This window comes from Brachycentrus maculatus, unplaced genomic scaffold (assembly GCF_059751285.1).
Source record: "Brachycentrus maculatus isolate JH-2025_06_01 unplaced genomic scaffold, ASM5975128v1 h1tg000089l, whole genome shotgun sequence".
NCBI classification, from domain to species: Eukaryota; Metazoa; Arthropoda; class Insecta; order Trichoptera; family Brachycentridae; genus Brachycentrus; species Brachycentrus maculatus.
This window is the reverse complement of record NW_028280843.1, coordinates 2,608,895-2,621,362: the sequence shown is the minus strand read 5'-3', so window position 1 is coordinate 2,621,362 and position 12,468 is coordinate 2,608,895. Positions and strand designations below refer to the sequence as shown.

General features: G+C 29.0%; 1 protein-coding gene across 6 annotated transcripts in view; it reads left to right on the top strand.

The window, feature by feature from the left end:
• exp (expansion) overlaps nucleotides 1-12,468 on the top strand; it is a 239,648-nt gene that overhangs the window by 72,126 nt on the left and 155,054 nt on the right. For 2 of the 6 annotated variants that reach the window (XR_015837371.1, XM_088257971.1), the window contains exon 1: nucleotides 891-1,291. The exons of 3 other annotated variants lie outside the window; for them this stretch is intronic. The gene's annotated coding sequence lies outside the window, so the exon portion shown is untranslated. Of the gene's footprint in view, nucleotides 1-889; nucleotides 1,292-12,468 lie in introns of those variants that run through there. One more of the 6 variants, XM_088257972.1, reaches the window with a different exon arrangement.

Below are 12,468 nucleotides of genomic sequence, written 5' to 3'. Positions count from 1 at the left end.
TTTTTTTTTTAAAATTACTTAGACAATATTTCAATGAGTAATAGAAATCGTTTTAAAAATCTTCATTAAGGAGTTTATTATAAAGCATGTTTAGAAATTCATACAGTAACACGTGCCAAACTTTGATTTGATCGATAAATTTAATTATTTTGATGCTGAATGAAATATATTGTATTAAGAACAGGTACATCATTTTATGACATTGTTAAAAACATTTGTAAAAACAAACAAAAATCATGAAATTTCACTGCCATAACAATTTCAATTTGACAAATAGGCTTATTAAAACAGATAGTGTTGTAACTCTTTAGTATTTTTTATGAAAAAAGTACCAATTTAAATACTTTATAACTTAAATTGTGGTGTTCTCATCTTACATGAAAGTATGACGAAGGTATCGAATCGCATGAAATTAGAGTGTTCTATGAAATAAATAACAATTTGAATACTTCATACCTCAAACTGTGGTGTTAAAGGATGACGAAGGTATCGGATCGCATGGGATTAGAATTTTCTATGAAATAAATAACAATTTGAACACTTCATACCTCAAACTGTAGTGTTCTAACTCATCTAGCTTTACATAAAAGAATGACGAAGGTATCGGATCGCATGGAATAGGAATTTTCTATGAAATAAGTAACAATTTGAACACTCATACCTCAAGCTGTGGTGTTCTAACTCATATAGGGTTGCACGCAAAGATTACAAAGGTATTGGAACGCATGGAATGGGACGTGCCTATATGCACGGGACTATCCGGAATGCCTTCCTGCCATTGCGAGTTCCTTCCTACGCTGAAAGGACGAAGCTGGAAAAGTTGCGCCCAATGACGCCGCGTCGTGGCGGGGGTAAAGCGCGCGGCGCCGCTACCGAGTGGGGCAACCTTCAGTGTCGCTCTGACAGTTGCCCGGGCAGGCCGATTCACGCCGCGCAGGCTGAACATAGCCATCAAGTTCGTATTCCAAATATCCAATTCGGAATTTGAGTCCAAGACGCGCTCCAACCCTATTCGTGCTTCCGGTGTCTTTTTTCAGCGAGCCACTGAAAAATTAACAGTGTGAAAAAAATCGTCGCGTGTGCTAGATTGTAATGAACATAGACAGAATTTTGAAGGGGTAGATTTAGTGGTGTAAAAACATCGCACATTTTTTTGTGTAACAGATGTGTGTAACTGTTGATATTCGAGAACACATCAATATTAAAGTGGTTTCGACAGGTGACTATAAAAAGTTTAAAGGATAAAAAAAAACGCCGTAAGGACCGTATTCTTAGATATTTCATTTGAAAGGTAAGATTTTTTTATTAATACTGCATCAAGTGCAGTGCATATATTTTTATTATTTAATTAGTACACTGTTATATTTATTTGCAAAATTCGCTGCAACACCAGCGCCTAATAATGCAGACGTCCTTGTAGTTGCTTAACATATTCTATATCCTGAATTCCGACCGCTTCGAGCCTTGTAGTTTTTATATGAACTGAGAAAGTAAAATAAACGGCAACTTTAAACTGGACCTTGAGATTACGTTACATTGGCATGACCAATTAAAATTGCTTTAAATTTTATCATTATTGTTGCTAATGGGCGGACACGGTGTAATTTTCGATACATTAAACAAATTATTGAATTGGTTAAAATGCTTTATCGTCTTTAAGGTCCTTATAACCAATTCTTACCATTTTTTAAATTATTGTTTTTTCTGAGTAAAATAAAAACAATTAACTACGATTTTCCTATAAAGTTAAAATACAATAAAAAAAGATAAGTATATATTTTGCATTAAAATGATGATTAATATTTGTTTTTTTATTCTTTGACATCGATTCGTCATAAAATAAATATTTTTAAGTGAAAAATTGTAACGTTTTATTTTTAACCCTATTGAGTTTCGAATTCGTGGAAAACATTTAACTACGGATAGAGGCCATGATAAATATCGAATAAAATTTGTTGCTATTATTTACTACATAAAATCATAAAAAATTACCCTTTTGTGAGGATATGTCCCACTAAAAGATATAGTGTCGGGTTATGGTTCCGTGGTGAGTGTCGCGGACTCTTAAGTCAGTTTCTCGGTTTCAACCCACCCCATCACAATTTGGTACATATTTCCGATAATGAGCCGCTTAGGCTCACAGTAATTTATTTATTTTATTATTAAAATTTTGATTTCTTATTTTTTTTAAAGAATATATTTATATATATTTTTAAAATTTTATTTTCTTTATGTGAATATCTGTTTAGATATATATGTTTGTTCGGATATCTTTTTACATTTATGCCATCGATCACTTTCTCAGCAAGTCCTTTTCTATATAATTTTCTATTTGTTAATGGCATTTCCCAAGTGGATAGTAAGTATTACAATGAGTTGTGTCGTAAGGTAGTCGTGTTCTCACTACACATGATATGGCACGTTAGTTACAACTGGTGCATTGTTATTGCAAGCTATTTTACCTCTATTTATTTCACACGGAGTTTACGACATTCATATCCATTAAAATTAACTGATATTATTTTTATATCTGAAACTCTCAGACGGAAATCAAATGGCTGTTCTTACAATAGACTGAAACACTGAAATAATTCATTAAACGCGAATTTTCACATTTATATAAGGAAATTATATTCAATTGACATTCGCGGGTATACCTACTTATATTCTATGTATTTTTTTAAAATTGAAGTGAAAGATGTGTCACATATTATATTTTAAACTGATAATTATCATACTAAATAATTCCTAGTTAACGGAGATTTAGTGACGTGGCTAAATTTTGTACTAAAGCCTTAAGGTTTTGTTTTGGAATTCGGTCCCTTTAAGGTTTAATTGAATTTTTGTAGGAATGGAATCATCTTATGCAATATTAACATTAACATTTTTTTTAATTTAATGGAATTCTTAAAAAATAACATCAGTTTATACGAGTATGGTGACCATGAGTACCTACCCTTGGCATGGCGGATATTTTTTTCTGTACGTGCATTACTCTCTTTAATCTTTTATTTCATTTTTTTCACTGTAGATATTTCCTTTTGTTTGAGTTTCTTCATTTACGTCATCTATACTTTATTTCCGTATCCTAGAAACTAAAGCGCAAGACTAATTACGTTGCTTTCAAATTATAAAATTAAATTTAGTTTAAAAAAGTCGTACTGAAATATTTATGCTATATTTATTGATCAAAATATTTTTTACAAATAATTCAAATACAGATGATCTTTATATTTACAATACGTCATTATGACGATAGCCGTAGTTACGTATATAAGAGTCCACAAACTGCCTCCAGGCTCTTTCTTCGGCTGCCAGATCTCTTGCATCCTCCCTAGTCAGCTTCGCGTCCCGAAGTTCAGACGAGAACTGTCGACAGATTGTCAGCAGTGGACGTCCTGGGCGGCAGGAACCTAAGTACATGGCCAAGCCAAATAAATCGCCCTTTTGACGACGGTTGTGACATTTGCTGCGTCCTACACCGTATTTTCTGGACGAATTTATGTAAAAATGTTTTCTCTGTATCCATGAAGAAACAAAATATTTGTTAAAATGTCACAATTCTAGAGATTCTATTGAACGTTTTCACATATGTAGTTTACGGGGTGAAGAAATAGCCCACACATTGATGGATTTGTGAGGAATATTAATTAGGCACTAAGAGAAGCGTGCCTAGAAAACTGATACACTGAGACATGTCTTTACTCACAACTACCCGTTTAGAAAGTACTTATGGGAATCTCGCCGCTACTTGTGCATGGTACCATATATTACCATTGATTTTAAATAGCTACGCATCATTTTAAAATGAAAAATTATATTCAAAATTGATATTTCAATCGCCTTCTATGTTGAAATTAGTGATATTCTAATTGTGTCATGCTTTTTTCTAAAAATAAAACATATCCAATAAATGAATATTTCTTCAATATTGAAAAAGATAACCCCATAATATAAACGATTCTATATTTATGATTATCGACAAAAAATAACAAGTGATGAACACCAAAAAGATTTTTTTTTTAAATAAGAAAATCTTAACTCTTGATTTAATTCCAATTCTCTTCGTCGTACAGTATTGTTTATTCCATACGGGGTGGTTTACATTTTTATTTATTTATTTTCCCTTCCTTTGTTCCTACATCTTTTTCCCTGTTAACGATTAGAATAAGTCTACATATGCACGTATATATCAGCTCTTTTTTTTACACCTGTTTGCTTTTAATTAAACATTCATTTCCCCATGTTATTTTATGATTTTCTAAATTTATTTTTTATGTATTGTATGTACGATAGGATGTGTATATTACAATGTGCTTTATATTTTTGTTATTGTTATACATATATGTTGAAACGAGTGATACGTATTATGACTGCCATGTCTTTAAAATATCATAGTATATTATGACTGACACGTCTTAAACAAATTTATGAGACGAATGTAATTGGAAAAAGGAGCAAAGAAAGACCGAGAAAAACTTGGTTGGAGAATACTCCCGCAGTGTTCAAATCCCAATCCATTATTTTAAAACCATTTTTTGACTGAATATTATCGAACTTATGTATTCATGAAAACTGTCATCCAAAGAGTTTTTACTTAAGCCTTAGAATTATTATCATAAATTTAATATGTTGATATTTATACATAAATTTTTTCACGATAAATTACCAAAATATTTTAAGGATAAAGTTGTCTTAAACAAAAATTGTCATGAATATGCTACTAGACAAAAGGATAAAATAAGACTACCATTATTGAAAAGAGCTGAGTCGCAAAATTGCTTGATGTATAAGGGTTTAAAAATGTATGATGAGATGCCTGAATGTATGAAGAATGAAAAGTGTCTGAAAGAATTTAAAAATAAATGTCTAAGTTACTGTAAGGAAATGTAAATATATAAAGATGATGTAAATGTAAATAATAGTTTATATTAGTTTTAATATAAGCTAACTTAAGAAATAAATAAAATAAAAAAAAAAAAAAATATTTGCATGTACCATACATTCGAACATTTCCACACTTTTTGAAATTTTAAAGAAATCATTAATTTTTTATCTTCTCTGAATGAGAATTATTACCAGAAGTCAGAAGATGTTTCGAAATTTTCTCACAACTTTAAAATTTAATCACATTTTAATGCAATTTTTAATAAAGAATGATTTCGGGAGAAATTCGTAAAATTTCCGAATCATAAATCACCATAATATCTAAATAAGCGTAAATTTCGTTTTCATATTATGTTTCGGCCGATTCGGTAATTAGTTATCGATAAAATTCCACGTACCTCGAGACATTCTGCAATAATATTGTTATTTTTACTGTTAATTCGATAGCAGTGGTCAGTTAGTAGTGAAATATGATAATTTGATTCAAATTTGCATAAATATTTAGGTATATCTGATATGACACGCTTGCTTGCTCCTTAAAAAAAGAATAATATACATCGGCACCTCAAGTAAGTATAAGAAAATCATTTTAATATAAGTTTATATGTACGAGTATACCTAAAACAACAATAACTATCTTATTTAATTTTGTTTTCTATTTTAAAAAATATTCAGTTTTTTATTAATTATCGTTTGTATTATGCGACTGCAAATTCGATTTTTGTTTCGTAGTTCGAACTAATTTTTATTTAAATTTTAATTATTTTTATGTTAATTCACTATCCAAAAAAAAAGTATAGATATGCATCGATCAAGTGTAATATTTGCTAAAAAAGGTACAATATTATGTTCAAAGTCATCATGAACTTTCAAAAAATCCAAATCGAGTTAAATTTGATTTGTAAGCATGGGATCTTGGTATATTTTTTTAGATAGTTTGAAAACAAAAGGTTTTATTTTTATTTTTCATTATTAAACCTCCACTCGTATAAGAGTGATTTTAAAGAGAGTTGATTTTGTATATTTTTTGCCGTGATGATTTAAAAACAATTATTTAACCTTTTTCTTAGTCTTTTTAGTATTTTTTGTCACTTTATAGTAATGTCAAAACAAAACATTGTTTTCAATATAACACGTTAAATATTTATTATGACTTTTAAAAACATTTCCTTTAGCTCGCGATCCGCTCACTACTAGATCTATTTTGAAGTAAAAGTATTTTCACTTTTCTAATTAAACAGCGCATAAACATTACCGCCGTTGTATTATTATTTGTATATCGGGCTACTGCCTGCACATACTAAACAGTACAATGCGTGGTACACCTAATTCGTAGTTACGTCTAAAATGAGACATTATCTTTAAATTTGAAAGTTTTTAAGCCGATTTGAGGTGATTTGAGCTTGACTTCCCACACGCTTTATAGTTTTATATGTACCTAAGGCATTTTCAAGCTATTAAAATAACTGCTTCTTTTTTCTTTATTTTATCTAAAAATAAAATACTACAAAATCGATAGGTAGGTGCTTTATATGAAATGAAATAAGAATCTTAACATTAAATACAATATTATTTATTAATAAGAGGCAATTAAAATGTTTTGTAAGAGAAACATCATGTTCGCGTTCTTATCATGGACAAATATTTCATTTTCATATTATTTTTGTAGGCTTAAGTGGTCCGTTATTAGAAATATGTATTTAGTTGGTGTAATGTGGGACTCGAATATAAAATCTTTGACTTAAAGTCTGTGACACTAACCACGGGACTATAAACCGATTTTAAAGCCAGTACAGATTTTCAATGAAACATGTCATAAATTTTACATTTTCTTATTCATAATAATAGAAGATATCTATGCTATGATTATACGAGATATCATTGAATTTTCGATACCTGGGCATGATTCTTAATTCATCCATTTTTATTACATAAAAAAACGGTATTAATACATGAGTCGTGTACAAAATTGACTTGCATACCCAAACAATATTTGAGTAATTATACAATCAATATTGTTGTTACAAGGTTGTTCGTACCCATACCAAATAAAATATATTAACAGGCTATTTGCATAACTAGCTTTCAGATTATTTTAGATTAGCAGCGCAGAATCCGACAAAACAGCTCACTAGCTAGATATTGTTAAATATTTATATTATTTTTTTATATAATCGTGCACGTTTCACTATCGTGAACAAAAGTTTATGTCGAAGTAACTTTATATAAATATTTCGGGGTAGCTTGGCGTAAGGATTATTCGCATAATTTAGTCACACAAGTTTTTTCACTAAGTATGCAATATTTTTTTACAATCAAGAAAATATTTGCCTTATATCGCTCTATACAACTTTAAAAAATATGAGTAAATAAAGCTTAATTGTCTTAAATTCTGCGTTGGATTATAAATTGATTCGACAGATTTTAAATATAAAATTAAATTAAATAAGTAATCAAAAAAGTTTTTTCCGTTTTTTCTCCAATATCGGGTTCTTAGTTCAACGTTATGAAAATGTTCTTGCTTTTAACTTTTTCCTTTTTTTCGAACAATAAAATGCACATTAAAGGAAATTCAATAAAAAAAATATATTATCATTTAACATCATCTCATAATCCAAAAAATAAAACATTAAGTCCTCCTCCGTAGTGGTAAACGCGTTTGATTACCATGCTGGAAGTCCAGAGTTTTATTTCCAAGTGTGTCAAAATATAAATTAGTGATTTAAACTCTCACATTTTTTATATCACCCTTGACTGGTACGAGAAGCGCAAGACCAATCGCTTTGCTTTCGTACAATAAACGAAGATAACATTTCACTACGATACAGTGCCTATGCAATGTCGAATGTAATTTAGGATAAGAGGAAAAATATTCTAAAAGAAAGGTAGAAGTCTGAAAAATGCGGCGGTGAAAATAAAATACATTTATTTTTAATCGTCAGGTGTTTATTATCGTTCTCCCTATTTCTAATAGATAAGTCTAATTAAGATACATAAAAATATCGGCAAGATTTAAACAAGTTATCGTTGAATATTCAATATCAAGTTATATTAAAAATGTAATAATGTTTTTAAAAAATTTAAATTCTAGTCTATTAACAGCACAAAGTATAAAAGCTTAACACTACATTATTGAACACATAAGAAAAACCATTTGCATAACTAGTACCTGTTCAATTATTTTTATTACGTCTATCTCAACCCGAAAGTTTATAAATCCTTTGTAATGCCGTGTTGATTTATTTTACAGCATATTTAAGCGAGATTTTTGTCAAACGTTAAGGTATTTATTAAAAAATAATCTAGAAGTTTTAAAAATAATCCTGTTGCCAAGAGAGCAATCACATTTTATGTTGAAATGGCGCTTAGTCGTAGAACTCCATACATTATTAAACTGCTTTTTTTCTTCAAATAAATATGAATAAAAAAATAATAAATATCTCAGTTGAATTCATTTATTTATTGTCAAAGCTATTTTGCTTTATGATTAAGGGCATTATCAAACTGTGTTGAAAAAACACGCATTTACATATACTATATATAATTTTTGTACACAGTTTAAACATGCCATCTCAAGGCCATCTGTTATTTTTATAATTAATTCAGTTAAGTTGTAAATCATGTTATGATTTATATTAATAGCAACATAGTCAAATATTTACGTTATTAAAAAAATACATTATTTTCTTGCGATTATTTTCCTCAAGTTTCAGATTTTTGATTTTGGATGTTTTTTAGAATTTAAATGTTTTATTTTATTTACTTTTTGTAATCTATAAATCAAATAGCTATTTGTTTGACATTTCGTGAAAATATAATTCTCATTTTACCTTCTTATTTGATTTTATAAACAATATAAATATGAATATATATCATAAAAATATGTATCAATCTAAAACAACGATAATTGGGTGTGATAATTATATATTTGTTTTTTTTTTTATAATTAAATATTTTTTTATATATTCATTATGTTTATCATTGTATATTATATTCATGATGATCTTAAAAAAAAACAATGTTCAAAACTACAAAAATTTCAGCATTGTATTTCCCAGTGCATCTTAATATAAATTAGAACATCAAATTTAATCAATTTTGATTAAATTACTGTGATATTGTTTGAACTCTTGCCATTCCGCGAAATTAGCGCGCGACTGCAATGTTCCCGCTATATGGAGAACGCAGCAACACACTGCAAGGTCGCCGGCAGAGAAAGTCAACTTGTTGCGAATAAAGAAAATTTCGGTGCAGCTGGATACCTCAGTTGCTACAGCACGCGGTTTTGGCACGTTCAAACGTTATCGTAACCGACTCCGCTTTCATAATTTTACATTAATTCTGAAATATCATTGAGAAACGAATCGTTCTCGGTTGAAATATTTAATTTGAAAAATGGAAATCATGCAAATTTGGTGAAATCAATAATTTCGTCTGGTTTTTTTCTTCGTTTGATTCATTCACCAATCTCATCCACAATTACGAAGGTGAATCACATTATACTCGATGTCTTGTTCGTTATTAAACAAATAATTAACGTTGTGCTGATGATTATTTAAAATCATTACTCTAAAAGTTTCACCACAAAAATCATTACTTGTAAGTTCAAAATAAATGAGAATATGAAAACTTGAGAATTTATGGAACTTTTGACCTTTCGTCGGTTATTTTAAGTAATTATTTTAAACACTGTGTAACAATTACCATGCGACCATTGTATTTACAACTATTTTACAGTAACTCTTCTTTCATACGAATATTTCACATTAACACATATAAATTACGATGCCGCCTAAGTTACACAGTATACAAAGTAATTTTAAGCACTGTAAATGCACATGTTTTTATATTACCAACTAAGACACAGCTTTTTTGTATTAAATATCATTTAAAATCTTTGTATCATAAAAAATGTGTAACAGTATTTTATATAGTTTTGAAAACGCTGAAATTATTTGGCTTTATCAAATTAGACGATCAATTGTAATATACGTATGTGTAAGTTGTAAAATAAGATATATAGCGTATATGGTATACCTATTTCTGAGTGCATCTTTTAAAGTATGCATTTTATTGTATTTTGAGAAAAATAAATATATATATTCCTTTCACAAGTTATCAAGACATAATATTCTTATAAATGTATTTTGGTTAGATATATAACTTATTACTTAATGCTGTTATTGTTCAGTGAGTTTACAAAAATTAATTTTAAAGTAACCAAAATATATTTCTCTTCGAAATATTTTAGAAGTTATCTGTTCATTCATTGTATTAATATATAATCTAGGTTTGTGTTTATTGACACAGAAACAAATGAATTTATGCAATGTTTTATCAAGACTTTATATCTTTGTTATAATCAATGTACGTTATGCATTACAAGTCGTATTTGCTCTTGTAATTGCGTAGATTGGACACAAAACTTACGAAATATACTCTAGTTACAATGCGAAATATGTTCTCGGGTGGACAATGTCCGCTGAATAAGTCAAATGTGGGTTCACAATAACCAAATATAATTGAAGGCTCACGAGACGTTGGCTAATTGCATTACACAATCGACAACATTAATATTAAAGTATCGAGAGAATATGTTTGTTTTTTTTTCGTCCGAGGCTGTGAGATTGACAAAATTCATTTGCATAAGAAACGGACATATAATAGAAAAAGTGAAATTTTTTAAACAATCACGACAACTTTGACACACTAAATAGTGTTGAGATATTTAAGGACATTTTAATGGGACGTCTAGAGACTTTTTATGGGTCACAGATTTGCGTTTTTTAATACTAAAAAAATGTAAATAGATGTTTGTCTGTATATAGTAAATTTTATAAAGAGTGTCGTATAGTTAAAGTATAAACTTACAATTAACAAGAAGGAAAACAATGAAATTTTTGTTTAAATCGAAATAAAAATTTACTTTTACTAGTGTTTTCTTAATCGAATTACTGCCATAGATGAATCGATCAAAAACCAATGTGACTTTATTTTTTTTTATATTACATACAAAATAATTATATGCAACATTATTTTTTGATATCTCAGCAAAGATGAAGAAGAATATGGAAGTCTGGGCATTTACGGGGCTGACGACCGTCATAGGCTGGTTTAAGTGATCACTTTACGCACGTGTAACATTCACGTAACGTTTCTCATGTGTGTTATTATAATGCAGGATTCGGAGCTCACATACTAATAAAAGAGTTTCTGCTCAATAAGAAGCTTATTTTCATCTCACCAATAGATGTCTCTAGTGAAGTTCTAGTGATTCAAGAACAATGTTTCAAAAATTGTTTCAAATATATAAAACTTCCAAGAATGTGAGTAGTGTGGTTGTCAATAATGGGTGGAATTGGTGAATGTTACACGTGTGTAAAGTGATCACTTAAACCAGCCTATGACGGTCGTCGGCCCCGTAAATGCCCAGACTTCCATATTGTTCTTCAGCTTTGATGAGATGTCAAAAAATAATAAGAAAATAACTCCTGTAATTGGAGATAATCCAGATTTTGTGAACAAGTATTTGGACACACTCAAAATGTTGTAAATATGCAACATTATTTATTATTTTTGTAGATATATTGCAATTGAAAAAATTTACACGGTTTACAAAGACATCTTTCGATCTATAAATTAGTATTTCATTCAAAAACCTTAAATTTGTTGAATTCATATTTTAAATCGAAAAGAGAAATCACCTGAGTTGTTTATCTCGTCTTACTTTCGTTTATTTTAACCGCTATACTTAACAACGAATTGTTTTGGCATACTTGAACTTGAGATCCAGCATCTCTTCTAAATAATTTTGGTGATCGTTAGTACCGATGTTCGATTAATCAAATAAGCTATGCGGAAACGTGAAACTGGAACCGAGTCTAGACAAGAGAAAGGGCTGCCCAACACTGTCAGTAGACACCGATTGTATCGAAATACAGTAATTTTAACAGTTAACAGTAACGTCTTAGTTGAGAAACGAATCGTAAATGATAATAAGAAACCACATACATAACGTTTTTAAGCACATGTTCTTGATAAAAATTCATTCTTTTGAATTGTATTTAATGTGTACCTATTTCAGAATAAAACAAATAAAAAAATATATTTTTTTAGTTGTTGATATTTTAACAAATTTAACCTCAATCTACATAAGTTGTTAGTTGCATTTATTTTTCGTTTGTGTGTCTCTTCAAATTTATTTTGCTAAAAACTAATCACAAAATAAAAATTCAAATATTTTTTTTTTGATAGAGTTGTGTATTATATCGTGAGAAAATACATTTTGTATCAGGTGTGTGGAAATATTTGTGTAAATAATAAAAACACAAATATTTCTCTTTGATTGATTTTTTGTACAATCTAATTAGTTGACCTATTTTAATAACGTTTGACCCATATGTAAACATATATATTTTTAACGTTAAAATATTTTGATCTAGGTAGGTACTATAAATAGTGCTATGTACTAATTAAACAAATATAATAATTAGACTAATATATTCATAAGTAGTTGTCTTGTTGAAATTATGGTAAAGAAACCATTGTATTATTATCTTCTATGATATTTTAAAGATCATT